The sequence below is a fragment of the Asparagus officinalis genome, chromosome 5 (genome assembly GCF_001876935.1).
Source record: "Asparagus officinalis chromosome 5, Aspof.V1, whole genome shotgun sequence".
NCBI lineage: Eukaryota > Viridiplantae > Streptophyta > Magnoliopsida > Asparagales > Asparagaceae > Asparagus > Asparagus officinalis.
The window spans coordinates 47195753-47215869 of NC_033798.1; positions in this window are offsets into that span (position 1 = coordinate 47195753).

Genomic DNA, 20117 nt, shown 5'->3' on the forward strand with positions numbered 1-20117 from the left:
TAGAGAGGCACTTCACAGTTAGTCATACATCACAGCAGAATAGGGTGGTGGTGAGGCTGAATCGGTCTTTACTGGAAAATGTTCGATGCTTATTGGCGCATAGTGGTTTGGAGAAGATCTTTTGGGCTGAGACACTTTCATATGCGAGCCACCTCATTAATAGGCTGCATTCATCTGCGATTGAGGGAAAAACCCCTATGGAGATGTGTTCGGAAGAGCCAGCACACGATTATGACCAACTCAAGGTATTTGGGTGCCCTGTATTTTATCATATGAGAACAAATAAATTAGAACATCGATCTAGGAAGGCCATATTTGTAGGATTCAAGCGCGGTGTCAAGGGATACAAGCTATGGGATCCAGTTGATTAAAAGATTATACTAAGTAAGGACATCACATTCGAAGAGGCTTCTATCTTAAAGCTTCCCAGCTCTCATCAGGTGGAGAGCGACCCGGCGGAGGAGATATCGCAAGTGGTGGAGATCGATGCAGCTCTACAGTGTCCAGATGGTGCAGTATCCATTAGAGTACCGACTAAGGTGACGCCAGGCGAGCACGACAGTGACACGGAGGATACGGGTACTGATGTACAGGATTAAGGACCGACGGCTTAGGTTCAGGATTCTATTGCGGTTCGGAGACAGAGGAGAGACATACGGATGCCAACACGGTATGCCGACATAGTTGCGTATGCACTTCCGGTGGAGAGTATCAATGAGATGGTACATACTATATTTAGAGAGGTTGAGCAGAGTTCGGAGGCTGATTCATGGCAGATAGCTATGCAGGAGGAGATGAAATCTCTTCACAAGAATGATACGTGGGAGCTTGTTGAGCTTCCAAAGGGGCGGAAGGAAATTGGTTACAAGTGGGTATACACGAAGAAGGAGGGCATTGAGGGCATTCCATTGAGGTACAAAGCTAGGTTGGTTACGAAGGGCTATGCACAGGAGGAAAGAATTGACTATAATGAGGTTTTCTCTATGGTGGTGAAACACTCTTCGATTCGTATTTTGCTAGCTTTGGTGGCACAGTATGGTTTGGAGTTAGATCAATTGGATGTGAAGATAGCATTTCTTCATGGTGATCTTGATGAAGAAATATCTATGACTCATCTATTGGGATTCCGAGCTGTAGAGAAAGATAAGTTGGTTTGTAGGTTGAAGAAATCGCTATATGGTTTGAAGCAGTCTCCTCGACAATGGTATAGGCGATTCGATGGTTTTATGATTGGTCATTCGTACACTCGGAGCCAGTTTGATCATTACGTATATTTTTGCAAGTTAAAAGGAGGTGCATACATCTATTTGTTACTTTATGTCGATGATATGTTGGTTGCCTCTATTTCCAGATCTGCTATAGATGAGTTGAAAGCACAGCTTTCAAAGGAATTTGAGATGAAGGATTTCGGTGAGGCAAAGCGTATTTTAGGGATGAAGATCGATAGAGATAAGAAGAAGGGCAGAATTTGTTTGACACAGGTGGCTTATTTGAAGAAGGTTCTATAGCGATTTCATGTTAGCATGGATATAAAGCCAGTTAGTGTACCATTGTGAGCCCACTTGAAGCTTTCAGCTGATCTTTCACCGAAGACAGTTGAAGATTAAGAGTTAATGTCGAAGACTCCATATGCGAGCGCGGTTGGGAGCTTGATGTATGCGATGGTATGTACGAGACCAGATTTGTCACAGGCGGTGAGCATGGTTTTGAGATACATGCACGATCCAGGAGTGGGTCATTGGGACACCGTGAGATGGATTTTGAGGTATATTCGAGATACGCTCAATGTTGGTTTGGTTTTTGAGCGGGACACTATATGTGGGCAGCTATGCATTGGTTATGTTGATTCGGATTATGCCGGGGATTTAGTTAAACGCCGGTCTACGACGAGGTATGTGTTCACTTTGACCTGTACGCTGGTGTATTAGAGATGCGCCTTACAGTCGATGGTGGGTTTGTCTATGACGGAGGCAGAGTATATGACAATTACAGAGGCTGTGAAGGAGGCTATTTGCCTTCAAGGACTTTTGGAGGAACTTGGTATATCGCAGCGGTTCGTCACTATTCATTGTGATAGTATGAGTGCTATCTATTTGGCGAAGAATCATGTTTTTCATGCGAGGATGAAGCATATTAACGTTCATTATCACTTCATTCGAGATGTTCTTAAAGATGGTGATGGAGATTGTGAAAGTCCACATGAAAGATAATCCGACGGATATGCTCACTAAGGTGGTTCCGAGCAATAAGTTTAATCATTATCAAAACTTATTGCATATTCGTGATTGTTGAGACTGTTGACGACCATTTGGATAAACTACGGGCGGCTTGATCCCTTGGGAGAGGGGGTACGTAGGCAACCACATTGGTGTAGCCAAATTTGGTGAGACGACGCACTGGTGCTCATGTTGGTGTCGGCTCAGTTTTGGAAATAATTCACCGAGGTGGAGAATTGTTGGATAGCAGTATTCCTAATCTATTATGATTCCTAATCTATTTTGGTAACATGAGGTTATTAGGACTCCTAATCTATTTTGGTAACATGAGGTTATTGGGATTCCTAATTTGTTTTATTTTTGGTTTTAGGATTCCTAGTCTGTTTTGGTTTTAGTTTTTCTATATATATGGAGATTAGAATCAATCATCAAAAGAGAGGATAGTTGTAATCAGAGATTAGAGAGACTTTTGAGCATTGTGAGAGGGAGATATTGTGAGCAAGTTGAGAGCTTTGGTTGAGGGTTAGTTTGTGAGTTTTGTGAGATTATAACTTTTTGTACTCTCCTTGATTTAGTGGAATCTCCCCATCCTCTCTCCGTGGACGTAGGTAATTTGCCAAACCACGTAAAATTGGTTGTTTTGCTATTTGTGTGATTTGTAATAGCTTATTTAGGTTCCCTTGATAGGTCAGTCCTAGAACTGATGAGAGGAAGAGTTGATATCTCACATGGTTGAGATATTTTGCTTAAGGTTCTTGTTTCCTTTGTGAAACAGGAATTCCTATTACGATCTGACTCTTTTGTTGTGCTGTCGAAGTGCTGCCAAAATTTCCGCTGCGCGCAACATGTTTCTTAATATTTGAAGTTATGTTCTTTATTCACTTCTTACTTCTGATACTTCTGTCATCCAAACGAATCCTAAGATGTTGTTTTTGAAATACTTCACTTTTATGGGTACATAACAATCGTGTATGAAACAAATGATTGGTGATAAAGTCACAACAAGTTTAACTCAATTTTTGTGCATGTCCTCACTTTTAATCCTAAGATTTGTAATGATGCATGGTGGCAACTGTTTCATAATAAACAAATAGAATTTTTTCTATGGAGCTGTAGGCTGTCTAAAAAATTACTACAGATAGCTGGTCCCCGCAAAACACTAATGATAAAAGTTACAATTTGACGACTTTCACATTAATGAGAGTTACAAATTGATTACTCTCACCACAACAAACGAAAGTTACAATCTGAAGAGTTTCGTGATAACAGATGAAAGTTACAATCTGATGGCTTTCACGATAACAAATGAGAGTTACAAATTAATGACTCACATATTTTCAAGAGCCAAATGCAAGGATTATAAGATGACGATCTTTGCAGAGCTTGAAGAAGAGATTACAAATTGACGATCTCTTCAAAGTTAAATGCGAGGGGTCCATCCTCACGTTTCAATTCCAAAATGCAGGGAGGGGGGTCACCCCCGCGTTTCAACCCTAAATGCGAGGCTCACCTCCGCGTTTCACAACCCTAAATGTGAGGCTCATGCTCAAATGTGAACCTCGCGTTGGATTGACTTGAACGCTTTTAAAATCATTTTTCCACTTAATGGGGCCATTAAGCCCCCATTATGGAGCAATTTAAGGGTCAATTACACCCCTTAAAGGCTATAAATAGCTGAGATCTCAGGTGAAAGAGGGGCTTTGAATTTTGGGTGAGCTCTTTGGAGATCCTTAGCTTTTTGTGAGAGCTTTTGAAGCATTGGTGGAGCTTTTGGCTTGGTTCTTGAACCATCTTGGTTATTGTTAGGTCCTTTTGTTTTGATGATGACTAATATTGTTTGTCTAGTGTTTGTATTTTCGTATTTATTCTAGGCAAATAATGTGTTGGAGGATGGATGGAACCGAGCTTTCACGATCATATCCAATGGAGGTTGGCAGAATTGTGGTATGAAGCCTATGCAATTCAAGTTGAAGATCCAAGTTCAAGCTCCATCCGCATGTTTACCAAGTCGAGCTCATTGAAGACCTTCATCAAGCTTGGGTATATAGTTTATAGTGTTTATAGTATAGATTTATACTTGTGTGTTACTGCTTTAAGCTCATATTATTCACACACACGTATTTGTTGATTTTATCAAAATATAGGTGTTTTTGATAAAATATTATTTTATTAGTTTATTGACTTCAAATCACTTTATACATAGTTTATCAAGTCTATAAAAAAATTTCACAAAGTTTTAAAAGTTTGTTAAGTCAAATGTCAAAACATGTATGTTTAGTTTTCATGTTTTTGAACATATTTGAAAAATGAAGAGTTTTCACATTTGGGAGGTGATTTGAAAACCAGTTTTTGTAACATATGTATTATCATGTCTACAATTATTTTCCAAAGTTTTATATTTTTGGAATTTGTTTGCTATTTTTAAAAGCAGTTTAAAAATCAGATTTCTGCTTTAAACAGGCTGTATACTTGTTATCAGCCGACTGGTCAGTCGATTGATGTAATCAGTCGGCCGATCAGTCGACTAATGAAAGTGCCTGTAGTTGCCAAAAAGTTTTTGCAAAAAGGACTCTGACGCCTTCGCGCAAGCAAGCGCGAGAGAAGCAAGCTAAGTAGAAGCTTTGCTAGAAGCAAGACGAGGAAGCAGAGCTGTCGTAGAAGCATTTTGTTTTAGTCGACGGATCAGTCGACTGATGAGGTCATCAGTCGATCGATAATATCGTCAGTCGACTGATGAGCTGGAAAATGCCTCTAACGATTAGCTCATCAGTCGACTGATGAAAGCCGCCAGTCGACTGATGCTGTAACGGCTAAATTTTTTTCTAAAACCCGCCAGTCGACTGATGCTGTAACGGCTAGTTTTTTTCCATCATGTTCTAGTTTTAGTTTTTTGGTCTTTTTGCCTTGTTTTCTCTTGGCTTTGGGGTTCCTATAAATACCCCATATATCCTCAGTTCTATTAACAAAAAAAGAAAAGTTTTACAAGTGTTTTAAAAGTTTGTTTAGTTTGTTTAAAGGTGTTTAAGCCTTGTTTAAGAGTTTTGTTTGTGAAACAATTTTCACAAGAGCAAAGTGAAGATCATCCTTTGGTGTTTGAGCATTCACTCTTCTCCCTCTCTCTTGATCTATAGAGAAGTTTTTCTTAAAGATCATCCTTTGGTGTTTGAGCATTCACTCTTCTCCCTCTCTCTTGATCTATAGAGAAGTTTTTCTTAAACTCAATTCTAGCATTTTATATGTTTGATCTTAATTTCGTAAGCTAGATTTCATATTGAGTGTAATTGTTTTTATTGAATCTCTTTGTTCACATACAACTATTGAGCTTATTGTGTTTATATTCATAGTATAGCTTGGGTTATGGATTTGTGACTTAGAGTGTGAGCTTACATAGAGTTCTCGTCCTTTGTAGAGAACAAACTTTTTTGTATTCGTGCTGAATTGTATAGAACATTTTGTAATACACTAGTACACCAAGAGGAGTGTGTGGTGAGAGACGGGGTCGTCCCAAGAGGAGTGGGGTAGATGGTAATGCCTAGAGAGAGGTTGTAATTCCTAATACTTAAGGGAGACACGGGCTAAAGACCAACACTTGAGGTGGTAGTTAGTGTAGTTACATTGTGAGTGATTATGAACGTTGATCGGTGAGCGTTGATGTGATGTCCCAGGTTTCACGCGAGGCTGCAGTCCAAGGCGAAACCCGGGTTGTCAAACATGCTAAGCACCAAATACCATGCTACGACATGTTTATCATCATAATAACTATCTCTCTAGTGGAAACAACAAATAGGTGAATGTACCGATAAGCAAATAAGAAATAGAACAGCAGAAGCAAATAAGAGAATAGTCATCAATGAGCCCAACAAAAATAGAATAGAAGTATCTCTGAATCTGAAATAAACCTCAAATATAAAGAGTCAAATAAAGTATCACTACGGCTCTCGGCCTCTACAAAATGGAATACAAGTCTAGAGTCTGAACATAATCAACTAACTGTGGAGTTCTGACTAACTACTAAATAATAAATAGCTAGGTGAGATCTATGTAGAAATCTCATCAACCTGGGACTCTCTGTGCGCTGGACTCGCTGCCTGAAAAGGAGGAAAAACAACGAGCATCAAAGCGCTATAGCGAGAACATCTCCACCTCTCCGCAGGGGAAGGGATAGGAGTGTATAGAAAATATAGAGAATACATAAGTATAGAATCATTCATATAAATCTAACTGGAGACTAGTATTTAGGAATCTACAACACGAGAGTTAGTACGTCGAACGAAATATTCTAAACAAGGAAACCCTCATGTATATACCATGTCTCAAATTGTGACTCCCTAAATACTAATTCCAAACTCTATGAATGAACAACAACAAACAAATAGATAATACTCCAAACCTTAAACCTGTAGAACAAATATCTCATCCTGATCTAGACTCTGGTAGATGGATCTAACATAAAAGGAACTCATCTAAACAAAAGCCAACCAAAAACTATGTTGTGTAAGTCACGGTCTCAGAGGAAGCACCCTACTCGCGGGTATTCAAAAATGTAAACCAATTTATAATTTATATTACTTACAAATGTGCATCTCTTATACATTAGCGATACTCTTGTAATATTCTTACTCAATCACTCTGCGGCAATAGGTTTTATCTCCCTATCCCGGAAACATAATATGACGATACTTTTGTAATACTCTTACTCAATCGTCCTACGGAAATAGGTTTTATCCCCTATTCCGAAAACATAATATGACGATACTTTTGTAATACTCTTACTCAATCGCCCTGCGGAAATAGGTTTCATCTCCCTATTCCGGAAACATAATATGACGATACTTTTGTAATACTCTTACTTAATCACCCTACGGAAATAGGTTCCATCTCCCTATTCCAGAAACATAATATTTGTGTATTTTTCTTATTTATCATGTTAACACATTATATTTTAAACATACGTGTATATATCTTGGTGTACGTGTCCATATCTGGTGTTTACTGACATTTTAGTTGTTAAACAGCTCATAAACATTGTATCATAACAATGCAAAGTGGAGAGACTCACTAGAAAAGCAAAACAATGAAGATAACATGCACATGCCAAAATGCAGCTTGGCGGTCGACCGCGAATATGCGGCAGTCGACCGCGACGGGTTCCAGGGCCTATCCGGGCCTCTGTCCTGCACGCGGTCGACCGCCGCTAGGGCGCGGTCGACCGTGAGCTGAAATTTCCAGGTTCTAAAGATGTGATCATATATTGTATTCATGACGTGTTTGTATGGTGCAACCACATATATATCAACATGAAACTTGCGGGAAAAATAGGTCTACAACAGATAAAATCTTCTGGAAACAACTCACATATGTAACATGATTATTTAAAGTAAATTGATATTCAAAATCCTAAATTATGCATAAAAACTCAAAACGAAGAACAAAACCTCTTGCTTCACTTTAAACAACGTTTTAAATCATTCTCAGATCTTGAAAACTTCTGTATGTTCGTTCTTAAACTTTTTAACATAAAAAGACCTAGTCTTTATACATATAATATAAAAGAATTGACTTTTATTCATAAACTAGTCAATTTGGCTCTATGAAACATGTTAAAAATTCTTCAAAAATATTTTTAAAACTAGGAGGGGGATTAGCAAAGATGAACTCGCCTGAAACTTGTAGAAAAACGTTTTAGGATGCTAAGCCAAAGCAGATCTCCAATCCAAAAGCTAAAATCACCCGAAAAATCCACTTGAAAGCCTCTAATATTCTCCAAGAATCAAGTCAGGGTTTGTGGGGGTTTGGTGGCTGTTAGGATTCTTAGAAAACTGAGAAAATTCGTGAAAGTTTGATATATAAACCAGAGAAAACGAATATGAGCTTTAGAAATCCAAAACTAACTTAAAATAGGAGAAAACTTTATGCAGGTCTCGCGGTCGACCGTGGCGGTCGACCGGACTGGGATATTCCAGTTCTCATGATTTTGGTCGTTGTGCATGTTTCGACTCTTCTCTTCCTCACGAATGAACTTGTTTATACTCAAAACATATGGTATACTACTCACATACCATTTAACTGTATTTATCAAAATAAATATCCATAAATCATAATTAATCTCATATTAATTATATTAACATAAATTTTTAGGGTTTTATAAATCATAATTAATCTCATATTAATTATATTAACATAAATTTTTAGGGTTTTACATTCACCCCCCTTAAAAGAATTTCGTCCTTGAAATTCCACAGTCGTATCTTAGAATTTAATAATATGAGAAAAGCACTAAGAGGGGATAATCCAGACAATGAAACCCTTCCGTACACATCTCGTAGCATTAATCCCTAGATATGAATCATAAGCCACATTTAAACTTAACAAATCTAGAATATGTGCATCATCACTTAACCCCTAATTAGACGAAACTAGTATGTCGGGCAAAAAACCCAAACAAGGAACCCCTCATATATATACCATATGTTCCGAATAATTAAGAGCTAAGTGTTGAATGACCCATTCTAGCGTTAAATATAAATGTGACTAAACAACACATATAATCAAATCTATCAACACATATAAGCACATTTAAATATCGACCTTACCTATTCAAACAGGTGCAAGTAGTCGCGACGAACATCCTCCTCGCGCTCCCAAGAAATCTCTTCGGGTCCTTGCCGGTTCCACTGAACTTTCACTAATGGAATGACTTTGTTTCTATGCTTTTTATTCTCTCTAGCAAGAATGCATACTGGAATCTCTACTATAGTCAAATTATCCTGGATCTCAATCTCTAGTGAATCAATCACTCTCTGCTGCTCTTTGTCACGCAAATGCTTCTTGAGTATCGAAATATGAAAGACATCGTGTATGCTTGACATCGATGCTGGAAGGTCTAATCTATAAGAAACATCTCCAATGCGCTCAATAATCCTGAAGGGACCAACATATCTCGGAGCAAGCTTCCCCTGTCTACCGAATTGCTGAACGCCCTTCATCGGTGATACTTTCAACATAACTAAGTCTCCGACCTGAAATTCTAAGGGTCGTCTCCGACGATTTGCATAACTCTTTTGCCGACTCTGTAGCAAGAATGCGCTCCCGAATCAATGCCACCTTTTTCGTGGTCTGCCTAACTAGCTCCGGGCCAAATAATAGACTATCCTCTGGCTGTGCCCAACATATAGGTGATCTGCAAGGCCTCTCGTACAAGGCTTCATACGGCGCTATCCTGATGGTAGCTTGATAACTATTATTATATGCAAATTCAATCAATGAGATGTGATCCTCCCAGCTACCCTGAAAATCTATAACACATGCTCTCAGCATATCCTCCAATACCTAATTCACCCTCTTGGTCTAACCATCTGTCTGGGGGTGAAATACACTGGTAAATGATAACTGACTGCCAAAAGCATCTTGAAAACTCCTCCAGAAATATGATGTAAAGACTGAGCCTCGATCTGATGCAATCGTCTCCGGAACTCCATGCAATTTGACAATCTCTCGAATAAAAATAATCGCATAGGTGTCCACCGTATAAGTCATCCTCACATGTAAGAAATGCGCCGACTTTGTTAATCTGTCTACTATCATTCAAATAGAATCATTTCCTTTCTTTGATTTAGGTAACCCTACTATGAAATCCATGAAAATATCTGCCCACTTCCACTCGGGAATGGGTAAAGGCTGTAGGGTTCCTATAGGTTTCTGATGGTCTGTCTTAACTTGTTGGCAGGTTTAACACTTAGCCACATAATCTGCAATCTCTCTGCGCATACCACTCCACCAAAAATACCTCTTCAGATCCTTGTACATCTTCGTTGTGCCTCAATCTCTCTGCGCATACCACTCCACCAAAAATACCTCTTCAGATCCTTGTACATCTTCGTTGTGCCTGGGTGCACCGTATATTTGCTGCGATGTGCCTCATCAAAAAGTTCCCTCTTCAGCTATAGATTATTCGGCATGACGATCCTTCCCTTCATCCGAAGGCCTCCATCTACTCCAATAGTCTAATCATCCTTGGGTTCTTTGGAGATCTCCCCCTTGCGGGTTTGAATCCAGGAATCCTCTAACTGAGCTCCGACTACTCTATCTCCCTAAGACGGTTGTACTAATAAAGCTTCTAAGAAAACACTACTCCTGCCAATCTCTGGCCTGAAATCATAATGACTGAGGGTATAAAGATCCTGATATAGTGAACACCTCAAAGCTGCTAGCCCGCGATGACGCTTCCTGCTCAACGCATCTGCTACCATGTTCGCCTTTCCTGGATGATACTGTATAGCGACCTCATAATCCTTAATAAACTCTATCCATTGCCATTGCCTCTGGTTGAGTTCTTTCTATGAGAAGAGGTACTTTAAACTCTGGTGATCTGTGAATAACTCAAACTACACTCTGTACAAATAATACCTCTACGTCTTCAGTGCAAAGACCACTGCTGCTAGCTCCAAATCGTGCGTGGGATAATTCTGCTCATGAGTTCTCAACTGTCTTGAAATATAGGCTACGACTCTCTGGGTCTACATCAATACACCTCTAAGACCCGATAATGATGCATCCGTGTAAACAACAAAAGTCTTATCATTGCTGGGAATAATCAATACTGGAGCTGAAGTCAACTTAGTCTTTAATGTCTCAAAGGCCTCTTGGTATTCTGTGGCCCAAATAAACTGTACACCCTTCTTAGTAAGGCGTGAAAGTGGCGTCACGATCTTTGAGAAGTCCTGAAAAAATTTCCTGTAATAGCCCGCCAGACCCAAGAAGCTACGAATCTCTGTAACTGTCTTCGATGGTTCCCAATCAAGTACGGCCTCCACTTTAGCCGGGTCTACTGCAATGCCCTCCTAGCTGATGACATGGCCTAAAAATCTAACCTCCGATAATCAGAATTTATATTTGCTAAATTTTACATACAGCTGGTGTTCCTGCAAAGTCTGCAATACCAACCTCAAATGCTGCTCGTGCTCTGCCTCCAATCTCTAATAGATAAGAATATCGCCAATGAAAACTATCATGAACTGGTCTAAGTATGGACTGAAAACCCGATTCATCAAATCCATGAATACTGCGGGTGCATTGGTCAGCCCAAATGGCATGATAAGAAACTCGAATGACCCATATCAAGTCAAGAAGGCGGTCTTGGGAATATCCATCTCCCGAACCCGCAACTGATGATAACCGGAACGAAGATCTATCTTCGAAAAACACTGAACCCCCTGCAGCTGGTCGAACAAGTCATCGATCCTTGGTAATGGGTACCTGTTTCGGATAGTGACCTTGTTTAACTCGCGATAATCAATGCATAATCGCATACTCCCATCCTTCTTCTTCACAAAGAGGACCGGTGCTCCCCATGGAGAATGACTCCGTCGAATGAATCCCTGAGATAACAACTTATCTAGCTGGATCTGTAGCTCCTTCATCTCAGCAGGCGCCATACGGTAAGGAGCTCGGGAAATTGGCATGGTGCCTGGCTTCAACTCTATGCAGAACTTGACCTCTCTCAATGGAGGTAATCCTAGTATGTCCTGAAAGACATCCTGGAACTCTGAGACTACTCAAATCTCACTCAAATCTGCACCCCGATTCCATAACATTACCTCCTCGACGTATGCCAGATAGGAATCCGCAAACTGGTTGCCTCTGGAAGTCGCTACCACTAACTCAGATCCATTAAAAGCTCGCAAACTGACTGTCTTCGCAAAACAGTCGATACTCACATGGTAGGAATATAGCCAATCCATACCAATGATAACATCGAACTCAGACATACGCAATACGATCAGGTCTATCACAAACTCGGAATCATCCAAGCTGATGATACATCTCCTACAAACACTCTCTAAAAAAGACGTCTCCCCTAAAGGAGTAGATACATATAAAGAAAAATCTAATGGCTGTGCCACAAGCTGGAGACTAACCGAGAATTCGTAGGAGATAAAAGAAAACGAAGCACCAGAGTAAAAAAGAATACGTGCTGTAAATGAATTCACAAGGAAAGTACCTTCTACCACCGTCCCGCTCGCACCATGATCGCGAGGAACAACTGCATACACCCTACCAGTCGGCTGAGCTGCATCACATGGAACATATGGGACTATCTATCCCTACTGGATCTCCTGAATCTCTCACACATGTCCCTCAATCCTTGGAACTGCTAGAGGTGCCTCAATCCTAAACTGCTGATCCTGACCGCGACCCTGAGTGCGGTTCTGCTGTTGCTACGGATTCCTGCCCTGCTGGCTTGCTACGGGTGCGCTGCGGCACTCTGTTGCTCTGTGACCTAGCTTGTTGCAATTGAAACAAGCTCTATGAAACCGACACTGCTGTTGTGTCCTCTGATCCTGATGATTGCCCTTCTTATGGGGACCCTGCTGCTGTGGAAACTTATTCTGATGCTGGGGTCCTCCTGAGCCTATAAAAGGTCTCTTACCCTTACCCTTATCTCCTGACTTTCCTGACTTAGCATTTCCATCTTTACCCTTGATAAACATAACTGTGTCTATCTCCTGGGCTATGGAAACATCTGCCATCTCATACTGAATGGAATCTCCGAGATACTAGATATCGGTGTAAATCTGGACGAAGTCCCATCATGAACATCTAAGCCTATCTCTCCTCGGTGTGCTACAAGCCAGTGAATCTAAGTAGTGACATGAACTTACTCTCAAAATCTGTCACCGACATGTACCCCTGCTCCAATCGAGCCAACTCTAACTCCTTTCCGGCTTTCGCTACAGCCGAAACATACTGCTCCTCGAAGAAATACACAAAAGTCTCCCACGAGGCTGTCATCCTCTACTCTGGGGTGAAATGAAGCCGATACCGAAGAAATACACAAAAGTCTCCCACGAGGCTGTCATCCTCTACTCTGGGGTGAAATGAAGCCGATACCATCCTCCTGCATCACCCTTGATGCTGAAAACTGCTAGCCTCTGCTTCTGCATAGTATCTACATTAAGCATGTCTAAAATGTTGCTCACATCCTCCTTCCACTTGTGCATTGCAATGGAATCTGTTGAACCAAGGAACTCTGGAGCCTTCAACTTCTGATACCTCTCTACCTGGCGAAGTCAAGCCTTCCTCTCTGCCACTACATCATCAACCGAAAGTGGTGGCATGACTACCGTGTCCCCTCTGGTATCTCTTCCTGAATGAGTGTTCCCTGCCAACCCTGATCTGCTAACTGCTCCTCAATAGCTGCCAGACGAGCTGCTAATGGTGCTATTAGATCCACTAAGTACTGCGAAGCCTGCTGTGGCTCGGGCTCTCTATCAACTTGCTCAGCTCCTTGAGCACGAGTACCTCGGCATCCACGTCCTCTTCCTGACATCTATAATATAGAAGTAGAGCTTATTACGCAGTAAATAGAATCTCAAGTAGAAAAAGATATAACATATATCAATAAGTAAATCGTATCACATATTACTCATAGCATGCCTTATTATTCAAAGCAAATAGTTCATCATAAAAAAATATTTGTAATTTCCCGCGTATATATATAATACGTTCTCACTCACACTAGGAATTCCTAGCGGACTGTATACACGATTCCTAGGAAACTCTATCCTAACTCCATAATATGACATAGGGATGATCCTACGTATATTGGAACTAGAGCTCTGATACCAACTGTGACAATCCGGGTTTCGCCTTGGACTGTAGCCTCGCGTGAAACCTAGGGCGTCACAGTTAAGGTGTAAATATTTTTCGGGTAAGCGTAGAAAACCCGGAGTGATAGTGGAGATATCCTTGAGGTGAGGAGAGGAGATGTAGGTCGTGGGGATCGAACTCCGTGATCATATCGTTTGTTTGTGATTGCATTGGTGCACTTTTACATTCTTGCTTATTATTCATATTGTCTTTGTTAATTGCTCATTGTTTATATTGCCTACTATCTAGTTTAGTTTGTTCACCCTTGTGTTAACTTGTATATCCTTGCACATATCTTGTTCATATCTTATTTGCTAGGATAACTTGTCAATTAGTTTTAATCGGTATTAAATCAGAGTAGATTAGCGTAAACCCTATTCACCCCTCTCTAGAGTTCTTTCGTAGTGGCATTAGGGTGCTTTCAGTTATCACTCTTGAGATTGATTCTTTATCTAAAAAGTATTCATTTCCTTTCTGAAATCAACTCTTTCATAGAGTTCTTAACTCGTTTAGAAATGAAAGTACCCTAGATGGGGGGTTGAATAGGGTATTTGCTAATCTAATCTGATTTCAATGCCAAATTAAAACTTATTAATGATATCCTAATAATATGATATACACTGAAATATATATGCAAGGATATACAATGAGCAATAGATGATATAAACAATGAGACAGTGATAAGTGCGCAAATGCCAAACACAAACAAATAATATGATCACAGAGTTCGGTCACCCTCGACCCACGTCTCCACTCCTCACCATCGAGGATATTCTCCACTAATCACAAAAAGCTACACAATTTAGTTTTAACGCTCACCAATAACGTTTACAAATAACACGTTGATAATCACATAATACACTCCTCTAAGTGTTGGCCTACCCGTGTCACCTTCCTCAAGTGCTTGGATTTACTACCTCTCCCTAGGCTTTACAACCAAACGCCACTCCTCTTGGAATTGACCACAGTCTCTCCCAACCACTCCTCTTAAGTGTCATTGTATATTACAATATGATCTCACAATTACAAGCTCAAGTAAATGATTTTGTTCTCTAATACAAATGAGAACGAAAATAAAAGTTCACTCAATGATCACACCCATGAAGGATCACTGCTAGAAGGGGGGGTTGAATAGTGTTTATGAAATCTAATGCGGAAACTTTAAATTTCAATAAAATAATATCACAAAGAGTAAGAAAGATCAAACCAATGTGTAGACAATCACAGAAAATTACATACGCAAACCCAAGGATTTATACTGGTTCGGTCCTCCAGCCCTACATCCAGTCCCCAAGCCTTGCTTGAGATTTCTCCACTATTTCCACTTGCAAAACCGCAAGCACTTGCAACCCGCAAGCAAACAGTACAACCTTGACAATCTTCAATTGCCAATGCCACAACAATCTCTTCTTTCAAGAGATTATCAAACTGAAACAAAATAGTACAACTCTTTCTCTTCCTATAAGCCTTGATGTGTAGATGTGAGTGACTTACAATAGGCTATAGGAATGGTTTTTGTTCTAGAGTAATGGAGTTTTAATCAAGAACAAAACTGAAAATTAACACTCAGTTTTTCTCTTCAAAGATGAAGTTAAGAACTCAAGAAAAACTCAAGTTTATGGAAAGGAATATTATATATTTTCTTCAGAACTTAACACCTATTTATAGGCATAAGTTTAGTTCAAAATATTTCAAAAATAACTGCCAAAACGTTCATAAAACGTTCATGTTATTTGAAAGAAAATGACAATTAGAAAGACTATATGGTCGACCAGATTGAGGCCTGGTCGACCAGAAAGACTTCCTGGAACATGTTTGGTCGACCAAATTCAGTCCTGGTCGACCAGACAGGCTTCCTGTAAATTCTGTGGTCGAGACTGAAGCCTCTGGTCGACCAGGTCCATATCTGGTCGACCAGATAGAGATTTTTCTGAATCTCTATTTCTGGTTATTATATATGGTCGATCAGATATTTCTTTGGTCGGCCAGAAACTATGTTATACATATTTTCAATAGATTAAAATATTATTCATTCGTTAATTAGACTTAGGATTATACTTAGAATATTTTCTTTGGAGCAGAAAAAGCTTGAGCTTTTGGTGATTTTGAGGAAGAAAGAGAGAATTTTCACCTTTCATAAACAACGTTTGGTGATTCCTAGAGATCTAAGCTCAGACTTGATCTTTGGAAGAGCGAACATCTTACATCGATAAGATATTCGTTTCAAATTCTTACTTCGATAAACGAAGGAAGAATCTCTAAACCCCCCCTCACAATCTGTGAATCGGTGGTCCACGAGCCAACGCACTCCCGACACAGGCAAAGTCCCACAAAACAAGAATCGATAAACGATTTTTTGTGTTATTTTCTCAAGAGTTGTAATTTTCATTTTGTTGTGTAAAAGAAGTCTTATTAAAAGACTATTTCTTTCGAATTTGTTGTAATCGATCAAAGATATAATGAATTCCACAACAAGACCAACTTTTGACGAAAACAAACTGGCGACCACAGTGGGAGCCAACGGTCTCGCTGCCGAGGCCGTAGTGTCGCAGCCGATCAAGATTGTGGTCAACGAGGAGATCGAATATGAGTTCGATCAGGCAAAATTCGAGGAGTACCTGTCATCCTTATCCTCAAAACCTTCCTCGCCTCGTAAGCATAAGAAGGTTTCATCTTCCAAGAAAGCTTTCCAGCCTTCAACTCCGATGGAGGCCGCAGGCGAAGATTCTTGCCCGATCATTGCTAAGGAATCTGCTTACAACATCTTTGCTCCAAGTGACTCCGCACCAATTAAGGAGTCATCGAATCATAGCTCACCAGTGCTGACGAAGAGAGCTCGTCAGAGACAACATCAGCGCCATGCTCGTCAATTGGCTAAGGCCTTGCAACAAACCGACGGGGTCCATTACTATGCAGACCTAGAGTCGAGGAAGCATAAGGTGGTCCAGTTGCCTCAGCGGCAAACTAACCATATTTCTGCACAACTTACGACGGAGGAATGGACTCTCGTCAAAAGAGCCCGTTCGACCCTTAAAGAGCGTATACAAAAGTGTCAGATGAAGGCCGCCCGTGCCCGTGCCCGTCGTCAACAAACGCAAGGAACCAAGAAAGAAATGGTGTCTGGAAAGCCACCGAAGAACTGTAAAGTTTGGATTCCCAAAAACGAAGATGCCCAAGAGATGCGAGGCAGTATCCAATCTCCAACCGCCGGCCGCAGCCTATACTACCGCGGGGATTTCGTACAAACCGCGCGCACAGTCCATACCGTGCCCCGGCACATTCATACAACCGCGACAGGTCATGTCTACTCGGCCAAGAGAAGGTTAATAAGGTTTCCACTTCAACTCCGTCAGCGTCCGTTCCAGGTCCGTCTACTGCATCACCGGCGAAACCCTGGGTTAGCCCAGACCTATCAAAATTCAAGATTACAATGGTGGATCGCCTCGGTCCTTTGGCTAATGATCAAGGCAAAACCCCAATCGAAGGACATTCGGATCCAGTGAATAAACCTTTGATGGTTTCTTATGCAGGGGGTCGTAAATACCCTCCTGTCAGAACTGCACAAGTCCAAAATAAACCTTTGATGGTTTCTTATGCAGGGGGTCGTAAATACCCTCCTGTCAGAACTGCACAAGTCCAAAGTGAGAAAATACCAATTCATTCTCGTTTAGGACCAATGAAGACTCCATTCCCGCAAATGGGTGGATTTAAGAATTCAACTTTGGATCGCCCAGAGGCGACGACTAGTCGTCCTGTGCATGTTAACAAGGTTCAAAAACAAAAGATAGGTTGATCAAATCACAATAACGATGAGCTGTACTATCAAAATAATAACTCAAGAAAAAGAATTGTCCGAGAAGATGAGTCCCACTGCTCTTGCGAGAGGCTTATTAAGGCAGTATTGACAGAATGTGGTTGCTCCAAAAGTAAATCGACACGAGTATCCGTATTTCAAAGACTTTCTACTGAAGCGTCAAAACCCAAAATGAGGCGTTTCAACAAGAAGAAACCTGCAATTCGGCAAGATGAATTCCCTGAGGTCACTATTAACATGACCGGCAGAGGAAAGCAACTATTAGTCAACCCTGACCCTGATTTCTCTCCAGAAGGGAGAGTTGAGCGGGGTCTATCTCAAAGAATGTCATGGTTACAAAGAAGAGCCAACCGACGTCGAGACTACAAGAGAATGCACGAGGGGTTATCTTCAGAGGAGGAACTGTCAGATACTTGTTCTGCTGTTGCGTCGGACGATACCATGTCCAGTGTTGGGCGAGTTAGAGAATCATTCGCAATCACGCCAGATCAATTAGCTCAGATACTGCAGGAAGCGTTAGCTAAACAACGTGAGGAAATTAGAGCTGAAATCAAAACCGAGATGGAGTTGACAATGCAGCAGATGCGAGATTTGCAAGCGCAACAACATCAACCGGAATCGAGCCAAAAGGTAGAATCCAGCCAGCGTAACGTTATACCTGTACGTATAGCTGAAGTGGATAATGAAGAAGACGAGACCATCTTTGCTAATCATCCTCTAGATAAAGACAATTCCGGAAGTGGTCCGACCAAATCATCCACTCAACCTCCTCAAATTTACTTAAAGAAGAGTGAGGAAGAAGACAAGAAGATGCAAGATCTTGAGAGCAAAGTCAATGCTCTGATGACGGCCCAAGAAGTGAAGAAAACGGGCATTCCATACCCGTACCCGAGGGAGTGGGATCTGATTCCTTATTCCCCAAAATTTAATTTGATTAACTTTACTCCTTTTGATGGCAGAGGTTCACCCACTCAGCACTTGATCTATTTCAAGTCACATCTCGGTGTAATATCCAAAAACGAAGCCCTGATGGTCCGGTCATTCATAGGAACCCTTCGTGAGCATGCCTTTGATTGGTACCGATGTCTCAAACCCGGGAGTATCACTAGCTGGGAAGATATGGAAGGATTGTTCCTCACCAATTTCTTCGACGACGACACTGAAGTCTCTATTGGCACTCTGTTGGATGAGAAACAGAAAAATGGGGAGTCAGTTGATGTCTTCGTCAAATGGTTCCGAAACAAAGCGGTAAACTGCTGAGATCCACTCACAGAAGAGTTCATCCTACAGACATGTCACAATAATTTGTCATTGGATGTATTAGAGGTAATGGGTGTTGTGCCCTCTAAAACTTGGAAAGAATTGAACGTGAGAGGTGAGCAAGCTGAACGCTTTCTCAAGAGGAAGAATTTGGAGAGGGGTCAGCCACCAGCTAATGCTCAAAAATAGAACTTTAATCCTCGAGGCAGAGGAAGAGGGTCCGAGGCTGCTGTTGATGCGCATCAAACATCACAACAGCCACAACAACAACCGCAGCAATCATCTTTCCAACTGGCGCCAAATCAGAATCAACAACCTCCGAGGCAACCTAAGACTTCAGAGCCCAGATTCCCGAAGGAGTATTCTTTCAAGGATGATGAAGTACCAGTTATTTTTAAATATCTGTTAGACAACAACAAGATCAAGCTTCCACCGGTCACAAACCAAGAAGAAGCAAAGAAGACTAATGATCCTAAGTATTGTGCATATCACAGAAGGGTCCACCATCCCACTAAGACGTGTTATGTCTTAAAAGACAAAATACAAACCTTAATCGATGTTGGTATCGTGACACCGAAACCAAAGGAGAAGAAGGTAGGTGCAAATGCAGTATCTATTAGCTTCGGATCAGTTCCTTTATCCTGATTTTAAGCCGAACCAGTATCAAAGGTCAAGATGCAGACCATCAACGATGACCCTCATGGACAGCACCAAAAAGGGCTTGTATCTCACACAACCCCCAATGGCGAAATCCTTTGGGTTCATCCGGATTTGCTTGAAGATGAACAGTGGACGACATCCACATCAAAGAAGAAATTAAATGACAAGGGAAAAGAGAAGTCCTGTTATGGAGCCTCGGTAATTCCTGAGAAGAACGATGAAGAAATTCCAGCTTTACCGCTTTCTGAAGAAGAGCAAGAATCTTTGGCTACTAGAGGTGGGAATGAATACCATTACAAATATCCTGAAACCTCTAACCCAAATACTAAAACTCTTACGGAGCTGGGGGTAGTTGCAACTCCTCCTGTAGCTGCTGGGAAGCCGCAACAACCAGCTAAACAAAAAGAAAAAGAACCCCAACATAAAGAAGTTCAAATTCCTAAGCAGTCTCGTTTCAACCGACCGATCAGACGAGACAAACCGAAAAGCTTGAATACTCTATACCGCTTCGATGTCAT